Below are 10,601 nucleotides of genomic sequence, written 5' to 3' on the forward strand. Positions count from 1 at the left end.
TGCGCATACCCAACTGAAAGACATGGTGGACAACCTTGTAACTACCAACAAGCCCCACCCCGTGCATATGAACCATCCCTTCAACATAACCTCGAATCACCACACTCACAAGCTTCTCTTCACCATTCGCCATCATATGATCCTTCCATACCCCAATACCAATCCAATCGTTCCCAATCATCACCACTTCCCTATGTATCATGTCTAAGTCCAGCAAATCGCGAAGCAGAGGATCGCCTAAAAGAAACAGTAATTAAATTTCAAACAACCATTCAACAACTGGAGCAAGCATTAATCCAATGGGCCACTAAGCGCTCAAATATACAAGGATCAACCACAACTCCATGTGGACAACCCGATGAAGAGCGTAGCATGAAAGAAATACTAGAGACTCCAGTGGACAAGGCAGGGAATGAATTCGTACTAGAACAAGTAGAAGAAGCTGTCATTGTTCAAGAAGAAGAGTTGGTTGAAGATCTAGGCGATGCTGAACTTCCTTGGGAATCCAAAATTGAGGAAAACTCCATCCAGGATGCTACGGTTGATGCTAAGGAAGATACTGTACAATCTCCAAGGCAAGTCGTTTATGAGGAATCAGACGGAATAATCCAAGAAGCAAATTCCCTTGATGATGATATTCACAAGTCTAGCTCTCTTGGTGATGAACTTGCATCCACAAGTGAATTCTCTGAAATCGAAGAATCTTCCTCAAGTGAATATGAAGATGATGCAGAGGTTGATTTCTCTCAACCTCCAATCTATGACTCAAGTGATGAGGAAGACATAGAAAACTTTGACCAGGACACAGATACAATTGAAGATCTTTGCAAAGAAGTGGAGGAATTCACAGAAGAGCACAAGGAAATGGAACTTGCAGAACCAACAAAAACACCTATCCCAAGGCCATTACCACCTAATACAAGCTTCAAGTGGGTACAATCCTTAACTTATAACTTCACTTACTCACTTGAATATGGTCTGCTCGAAACAGATGGCCAGCTTAGAGCTCTCTGCTGCTTTAAGAGTAAGAGGGAAATGGCTCATACTCAGAGCTGGTGCACAAGGTTCAATAAGGTTCCACGCTTCACCTCGAAGTACACGGATTGGTATCATGCTCAATTGCATGGATCACAGAGAACATTTGGTCACCATGGTGAGATTCTACTTTTTAAACCGCCCGGATGGAGACATGTAGATCAAGACGGAGGCAGATTTAAAAGCAAGGCTTGGAATCCCAGAGTTTATTCTGACATTTGTCGTCCCGGGAGCCGAACAATATATTTAAAGCTGCTCAGAAGCTTCACATGCCTAGTTTGGGACCCCGGAGGCTATTGGCATTCCAAGCATTGGTGGAGATTTTTGGACGAATTTCAACATAAACCACCATAACAGGATACTCCTCCAATGTCCAACTTAAGGACTCTAACTAAAAGTGCTAGGTGGGAGACAACCCACCATGGTATGGTCGCTTTTTTTTTTCAATTTATTTCTTGTTGATTGCTTTCCTTTTTCCTTCTTCATTTTAATCTATTAAACCTGGAATCATGCATAGCATTCATGTTAATCATTGCATTCTGCATTTTTCATGCATATATATATATATATATACACACAATTGAACATACCAAACATCTTTCTTTAAACATCTTTTCTACTGCCAATGTTTTCTTGCATTGTTAGTTACAGTGTCACACCTGTCCCAAGGGACCATAATACCGTTTTGATTCACCTAAGCTAGGTGAACTCTGATACACAATATTCTCAAACGTGGTCCATTTAGTAAATATGAATTTTTCCATGCGACCGTGTGATATATATATATCGGCGTAAGGATCCAACGAACAGAAAGTTAGGCTGGAATCGTGCGGCTCTTGTACGTTTCGCACAAATTGGTCCACGTGATCGCATGCCCCATGCGATCGCGTCGCTTACCCAATCCCAATACCACGCGACCGCGTGAGCGACGCGATCGCGTCGCATAGATTGCATATCACCCCCAAATGGAGACAGAGAGTTGCGCTGAAACGGCGCTGGAGTCGTGCGTTTAGCACAAATTCCAGCGATGCGATCGCGAGACCCACGCGATCGCGTCACTCCTCTTTCCCCCTCTCATGCGATCGCGCGACCCACGCGATCGCATCATCCCCATTTTCATCCCAACCACGCGATCGCGTGCTCCACGCGGCCGCGTGGATTTGATAATATAACCCCCCCAGCCACGCAAACCCTATCAGTCACGCAGCCCTCCCTTCACCGCGACGCCGTGCCCCGCCACCGCGCCAAACGCCGCCGCAACCACCTTCTTCCCCGTTCCACCCCTCCCGCCTACCAGGTTCCGCAAAACGCAAATCCTTTTTATCCGTTCGTCGTTTTTTTATAATTTTTTTCCGTTTCTGTTCATAATTAGGATAGATAGATATGCATGTTGTAGTGGAATTTTTAGGTTGTTAGGTAGCTTAGGCTGTGGTTAGTGGATCTAGGTCTATTTACTTGCACTGTTCTTGTTTCTGTTTTATCATAACTGCAATTCTGCTGTTCCTGTGACCTCGTTCATATGCTGTGATTTCTTGCATTTGCTGCTTGATTACTCTAAATTTTCCTATTTCTATTCATTACTGGTAAATGCAGCAAGTTTTTAATTCGAATCAGCATCACCCTGTTTCTCTTGTTCGATTATGAGTACTTCTATTCTTACTTGTGAATCACTGTTATATGGAATTTTTCTATGTCACTTACTTTAACCCGCACTTTACTAACTCACTAATTTTAATTTACTAATTTCTTTTTCAAAATTCTAACCATACTAACCCTTTTGATCTCTTTTCTGATTATTTTCACTTTCCTCTAACTTTCTAACCATGGCATATTGATTTTTTCTCCATTTAACATAAATTCCATCACATTTCATTTCCTCATTTTCCTTATTCTCCCTTGAAGCTTTGAGTTTCCTTTGTTTACTTGCCTATCTGCTTTCCTATTTTTTTTATCCATCTCCTGGTTTTCTGTTTTTCAGGATGTCTGCCTCACAAAGGAAAGGCAAAGGCAAGGCTACTGGCAAGCGCAAGAGAGGAGCTTCCTCCCAGTCCGTCATTGCTCTCATGCACGATTCTTCATGGCGGGAGAAGAACTTCACACAGCAAGAAAAAGCTGACCAGCTGCTCCCTTCGATTGATCCTATAAAATTTGCAAACAGGTACTGTGAACTGAAGTACCCGACTTTTGCAAACTCCAGAAATCTATACCTGGAATGAACTCTGAAAATTCCAGAAGCCCTCAAGCAGTACACCACTGAGCAAATCAAGCAAAGGGGCTGGTTCTTTGTGGAAAGAATACTGACAGAGGTCAACGCATCTTGGGTCCGGGAATTCTATTGCAACTACTACCTCACCACCCTAGATGCCGTAAACCTGAGAGAAAAACAAATTCTAGTCACTGAAGAGGCCATAGAGACCATTCTCCAACTCCCAGCCAAGTCTGATCAGCCAGATGGTTATGCACAGGCTGAGGAGGACATGGGCCAGATGCAATTTGATTGGGATGCTGTGAAGGCACGGATTACTCTCGACCCTGCTGTTCCTTGGGAGATGGGTCAGAACATTACTATGCCCAGAGGGATCAAGAGAGTGTACTTGAATGATGAGGCTCGGCTATGGCATCAGATCTTGAGCAACTATGTGATGCCGAGTACTCATGAGACTGAGATCCCGGTTGCCATGATTACCCTCTTCTGGTGTGTGCTGGATGGTAAGGATCTGTACTTGCCTTGTTTTATCTGACATTATATGGCCAGGGCCCACGTCCGAGGCACCCTCCCTTTTCCGTATCTAGTTACACAGCTTGGCCGTCGGGCTGACGTGACATGGGAGGATGCCGATGAGCGACCACCAGCGGCGGATTGCCGGAAGATCATTCCTCACAGCAGGACCTTCCTAGCTTTGGGCTATAGACCACCACCCTTCACTGCTACTGATGAGCCAGCCCCTCCGTCTGCTGGACCCTCTTCATCCACAGCTGCCCCTGCTTCCACCACTACACCTCCACCCACTTCTGAGCCGGTTTATCGCATCGTGCACCGTCTATTCCGCCAGCTTTATCAGATGGAGCACCGTAACAGGCACCGGTATGAGAGATTAAAGCGCCGCAGCAGGCGACGCTATTCCCATCTGAAGCTGATGATCAGACAGGGCGCCGACATCCCCTCCAAGCCCGACACTCCATCAGAGCCATCAGAGGAGGAGGAGGATGAGCACGAGAAGGAGCCTCATTCACAGGCAGAGACTCATTTCTAGGAGGAGACTCATCAGCAGGCAGCCACAGAGCAGGCTGCCCCGCATCAGGAGGTTATGCCCCAGATAGAGGCTGCAGATCTAGAGATCCCGATACAGTCAGCCCCACCTCTACAGCAGCCAGACTCCCCGCCCACCACCACTGAGACTCTAGCTGCCATCCCTACCAGTGATGACACCCCTTCACACCCAGCTTGATTGTGCATCAGGGACGATGCTTCATTTTAAGTGTGGGGAGGTCGCCATCTCTGGCATTTTTATTTTGGTGAACCACTACATACTTTTTCTTTTATTTTGGATATTTTTCTGTATTTTTCTTTCTACTGTTATTCTCTGAGTACTTATACATTGCTTTTATGTATTTTTACTCTATTTTCTGCATTTTGCATCTTTAGTTCATATCTTAGCCATTTAGTTTATTTTAGTTATTTAGTTTAGTTTGCAATTTTGATTTATTAGTAGATTAATTAGTATAGTTTACCCTTTTTTTAGCATAACATAGTATAGTTTAAATAGAAAAATATAAAAAGGAAGTAAACTAGGAAATTGAACATATCAGATTTAAATCCATAAACCTTGTATATAGCATTACATGATGTAGTTAAGCTGACAACATTTCATCAAGGAGGAACATTAAAACTTTAAAAGCTACCCTAAATAATTTTTTTATGAGAATAATGGGAATTTTTAACTAAACCTGCATACAATATATAAATGATATAAGCCTTTTAAAACCCCTTTATTCTATTTAGCCAAATTACTAGCCTTAAGCAGAAAAACAAAAGAAAACCCTAAGTGAATCCTTGGTTAGCTTAAGATAGAAAATCATGAATAGAGTTAAATGTGGGAAACCTTGTGGGAACATGAGTGATAGAAACAAAGGGTTAGGAAGATTAAAAAGAAATAAAAATAAATTTGGGAAGCATGCTCATGAGAAAATCAAAGTGATTCAATTACCATGTGCAGTTTAAAAAAAAATTCAGCATTTAAATAAAAGGGGATACAAAAAGAAATTCCCCAATGAAAACAATGCACATGGGATAAAAATAAAAAGTAAAACATGAGCATGTAAACAATAAGTGGGATAATATGGAAAATAGGTAAAGAAGTTTTATCTTGCTGAATATGTATGTTAGGTGAGATCTTAGTCTAATTAAGGATTCACTTATTAGCTCACTTGACCCTATACATAAATTCTTACCTTTACCTTTGCCCCATTACAACCTCAGTTAAGACCTCATGACTTTTTGGTATGACTATATTCTATAATTGTTGATTGGTTAGATGAAGAACAAAGCTATAGAAAGTAAGAATAAAAAGAAAAATAGAGTGAATAAACCCAATAAACACTGAGTAACAAGAGAGTAAACATAAAATCCAGTGAGGGTTCAATAACTCATCAACATATATCTGTGCTCAAATTTACTAATTGTTTTGCAAGTTTATACAATGTTTTCTTTCCCATCTCATTTGCTAAATTGCTTTATTATTTAAGGGTTGGCTGTATATATATACATAACTCCTTGAAAATGTGAATTAACTTAGCTACATGTAAGCTTTATATATGAATGAATAAATTAGAGTTGCATGATGCATCATTCATTTAGGTAGTTACATTTAATTTAGGTTGCATTGCATTCCATCACTTTAACCTTAATTATTTACCTTGGATTTAGCATGAGGACATGCTAGTGTTTAAGTGTGGGGAGGTTGATAAACCCATATTTCATGAGTTCTTTTGTGCTTAATTTGAGTGATTTATATAATCCTTCACCTACTTATTCACATTAATTGCATGGTTTTACTTTCCCTTCCTTATTATGTCGTATTGTGAAAAACATGTTTCCTAAGCTTTAAAAATTAATTATTTTAATTACCTTTATTTCCATTCGATGCCGTGATTAGTATGTTGAGTAGTTTCAGATTTTCTAAGGCAGAATGACTTAGAGGATGGAAAAGGAAACATACAAAAATGGAAGAAGAAAGCAAAACGAAGCTTTAAGGAAACTGGTGTTCACGCGATCGCATAGACGACGCGATCGCGTGCCAGAAGCGAAGATTCAGCGACGCGGCCGCATGACTGACGCGATCGCGTGCCTTAAGCAGAATGCACATGACGCGGTCGCATGACTGACGCGACCGCGTGGCAAGGAAAAGCTCCGAATAACGCGACCGCGTGACCCACGCGGACGCGTGATAGAGGCCACGCACCAGAAAATTACAGAACATGCCCCAGCGAGTTCTAAAGCCCTCTTTGGCCCAAATCCAAGTCCAGAAAGCATAGACCAGAGGTTATGAAGTGAGGGAAAGCATCCATTGAGGGGAGCTCGCCAATTTTCTAGGTTTTTTTTTATGAGTTAGATTTAGTCTAGAGAGAGGTTCTCTCTCTCTTTTAGGATTTAGGATTTCTTCTTGTTTTAAGAGTAACTCTGGATCCCAGGTTTAATGTTCTTTTATTTTAAGTTTTACTTTTATTTATTTATTCCGACATTTGAATTGATTATTATAATGTGATTTATGAATTTCTCCCATGTCACGGATTGTTCTTTGAATTAATGATAATTGAGGTATTTTCAGTTTATAATTGCTCTCTTTGAATTAAGTTGCCATTGCTTCCCATCTAAGGATATTCTTATTATTCCAGCAATTTTATTTTTTTCCCTTTTGGTTCTGATTAAGAATTTAGTAACTCAACAGTTATCAAACTCAACGTAATTAATAATCATTATCTTGCTAATTGAGCTGAACCTGAATAATCCCAACCTTTTCTTAGGAAATAATTAGGATTCAAAGGTTAATTTAATTAGTCCCTTGACTTTCCTTTGCTCGGATAAAGGTTGACCAAGTGGAGTTTGGATTCAACTTTTATTATAGTTGAGAGAGATAACTAAGTTAGACCTCTAAATTCTCTTATCTTGCCAAAAGTTGTTTTGCAGTTATTATTTATTTTTAATTGCCATTTAATTCACTCGTCATTTAAATTACTTGCTTCCCACCTTCTAAACCCCTATTACAACCTTTATAACCAATAATAAGAACATACTTCCTCGCAGTTCCTTGAGAAGACGACCCGAGGTTTGAATACTCGGTTAACAATTTCTAAAGGGGTTTGTTACTTGTGACACCCCAAAACGTTTGTACGAAGGGATTTTTGTCGGTTTAGAGACTATATCTACAACGCGACTGTTTTTATGAAATTCTTTACTGGCAAAAATCTTGACGTCAACCCGGGATGTTTACGACAAGTCAACCGACCTGTTCAGATTAGGACTACCCGACCTCTTTACGAAAAGAGGTCGGCCAAACCGCTACAGAGGCCCAAGAAGGCCCAAACAGAGGTACACGACCCAAATCTAAAGGCAGCCCAAAGCCTAGAAAGATGAAGGCGGTTCCCTTAAAGATAAGATAACTTCACTCAAAGATAAGATCAGATAACTATCCTATCCCAAAAGAAGATCATTCCACACCATTATAAATACACTAGAGCACCCAGGTATAACTCATACTCTGATTCTACTGCTAACCTTCTTAATACCCTTGCTAACATAAGCATCGGAGTCCCTTACAGGTACCCCCACCCTCTGGTGATAAAGGATCAGCACCACCACCGAGTCCAACAAGTCAGACACGGCGGCTCCGGCCACCATTATCAAGTCGGACATAATAGCTCCGATCAATACAGAAGCTCTCGTCCGAGATTGATCTACAGTTTCAGGTTACCCTCGAAACATTGGCACCATTGCCGGGGACTTGGAAGTCATCCCACTATCATGGCGGACAACCTTGACAATGACCACAACTCTGATGTGGAGAATAGAACACCACATAAAAACGTGGATGTTACACTAGACAATACTTCTCAACCTAACAAAGACAAGGACTCCCCAAGCACGGGACCCTTGGAAGCACTTCAGGATCGCCTGAAACAACTCGAAAAAGAGGTCGAATATCAACAGGAAGCTGAGAAAGACCTACGAAGGGAAGTTAGGCGATGCTGCAAATTAGAAGACAAGCTCCAAAAGCTCGAAGCTGATCTCAAAACTAAAATTACTCGATCCAATCACGAGGATAATTCCCGCAAGGACCAAGACCCATTCACCAAAGAGATCATGAAGGCCAAAATCCCAAAAAACTTCGAACCTCCCGATATAACTTTATATGATGGCACATCAGATCCCAGCCATCATCTCAGCAACTTCCGAAGCAGAATGTATCTCACCGACGCCTCAGACGTAACTCGGTGCAAAACTTTCCCGACCACCTTAACAAAGGCAGCAATCAAATGGTTCGACAATCTGTCCCGCAGGTCCATCTCAAGCTTTGACGACTTAGCCAAAAAGTTTCTAGCCAGATTATCCATCCAGAAGGACGAAACTAAACACGCCCCAAGTCTACTAGGGATCAAGCAAGGAGATCGAGAAAGTCTTCGTAGCTACATGGAAAGATTCAACATAACATGCCTGGACATTCAGATCCTACCAACTGAAGCAGCCATTATGGGTCTCATCAATGGCCTATGAGAGGGACCTTTTAGTCAATCCATATCAAAGAAACATCCCACATCTTTGAATGAAGTACAAGAACGAGGAGAAAAATACATCAACATGGAGGAAAACTCTCGACTAGGAGAAACCCCAAAATCCAGATTCTCCAACTCATCCCTAGATAAAGACAAAGATTCCAAGAAAAAAGATAATTCGCATGGAGAGAAGATTAAGAAATACCATAATTACACCCTTTCCGGGTGTCTCTTATGGAAGTTTATAGAGAAGTATGCCACACTGAGAAGATTCCACCACCCCGTCCACTTAAAAGCAGAAAGGGGGGAGGAAATCAGACGAAATATTGCAAATACTATCGAATCTATGGACATCCCACTAACGAGTACTTCAAGTTGAAGAATGTAATAGAGAAATTGGTAAGAGAAGGGAGACTAGATCGGTACCTAGCGAGTAAGACAGATGAACCCAGAAAGAGAAGAAGAGACGAAGAGGTTGGGCGAATAGAACGACCACCTCGTACCCCAGAGAGGCATGTTCACATGATACATGGGGGATTCGCAGGAGGAGAAATCTCCAAATCATCTCACAAAAGATACCTCAAAGAAGTATACCAGGTCCAGGGAGGAGAAGAGTCACCCACCTCCCTACTATCACCTTTATTAAAGAGGACGCAGCTGGCATCAACTCGGGACATGACGATCCTATGGTCATCACTATCATATTGGCCAATGCTAATCTACACCGAACCCTGGTGGACCAAGGAAGCTCGGCAGGCATTTTATTCAGAACAGCCTTCGAAAAACTCAGCCTAGAAGAAAAAGAGCTCAGAGCATATCTGGACAGCTTATCTGGACTTGGAGACACCCCAATCCAACCACTTGGTTACATCTCGCTACACACAACCTTTGGAAAAGGGAACCGGTCTCGGACCCTCAACATAGATTACATCGTGGTCAACGTGAACTCAGCCTACAATGCCTTAATAGGTCAGACAACTCTAAATCAGCTCAGAGCAGTAGTCTTAACTCTGCACCTATGATTGAAGTTCCCAACTGCAGAAGGGATCGCTACGATAAAAGGAGATCAGAAGACAGCCCACCACTGTTACAATGATAGTTTAAACCTCAGAGACAAAGGAGAAAAAATCCACACCATCAAACTCGAAGGAGTTTGAGGTCGAGAAGAATTCCGTCTAAAACCAGAAGGAGAGATAGAAAAAGTCCAGATTGGAGATGTCCCGGACAAAACAACCAACGTTGACGCAATCCTTAAAGAAGATGTAAAAAAGTCCCTCATACAGTTCTTAAAGGATAATGTCGACCTCTTTGCATGGAAAGCCGCAGACATGCTGGGCATAGACCTCAAGCAAATGTGCCACAAACTGGCAGTATATCCAGGGTTTCGACCAGTACAGCAAAGGCGTAGAAAGCTCGGACCAGAAAGATCCCAAGCTGTCGAAGAACAGGTACAAGCCCAACTGGAGGCAGGATTTATCAGAGAGGTCAAATACCCACTATAGCTAGCCAACGTGGTCTTAGTGAAAAAATCAAACGGGAAGTGGTGGATGTGAACCGAGTACACTTATCTCAACAAAGCCTACCCAAAAGGTCCCTATCTACTCCCAAGTATCGATACTATGGTGGACGCCTCCTCCGGTTACAAGTACCTCTCATTTATGGACGCTTATTCAGGATACAATCAAATCCCAATGTATCCACCTAATCAAGAAAAAAACTTCATTTTTAACTCCCAAAGCAAACTACTGTTACATCGTCATGCCTTTCGGACTCAAAAACGCATGAGCTACCTACCA

The sequence above is a fragment of the Arachis duranensis genome, chromosome 8, assembly GCF_000817695.3.
Source record: "Arachis duranensis cultivar V14167 chromosome 8, aradu.V14167.gnm2.J7QH, whole genome shotgun sequence".
NCBI lineage: Eukaryota > Viridiplantae > Streptophyta > Magnoliopsida > Fabales > Fabaceae > Arachis > Arachis duranensis.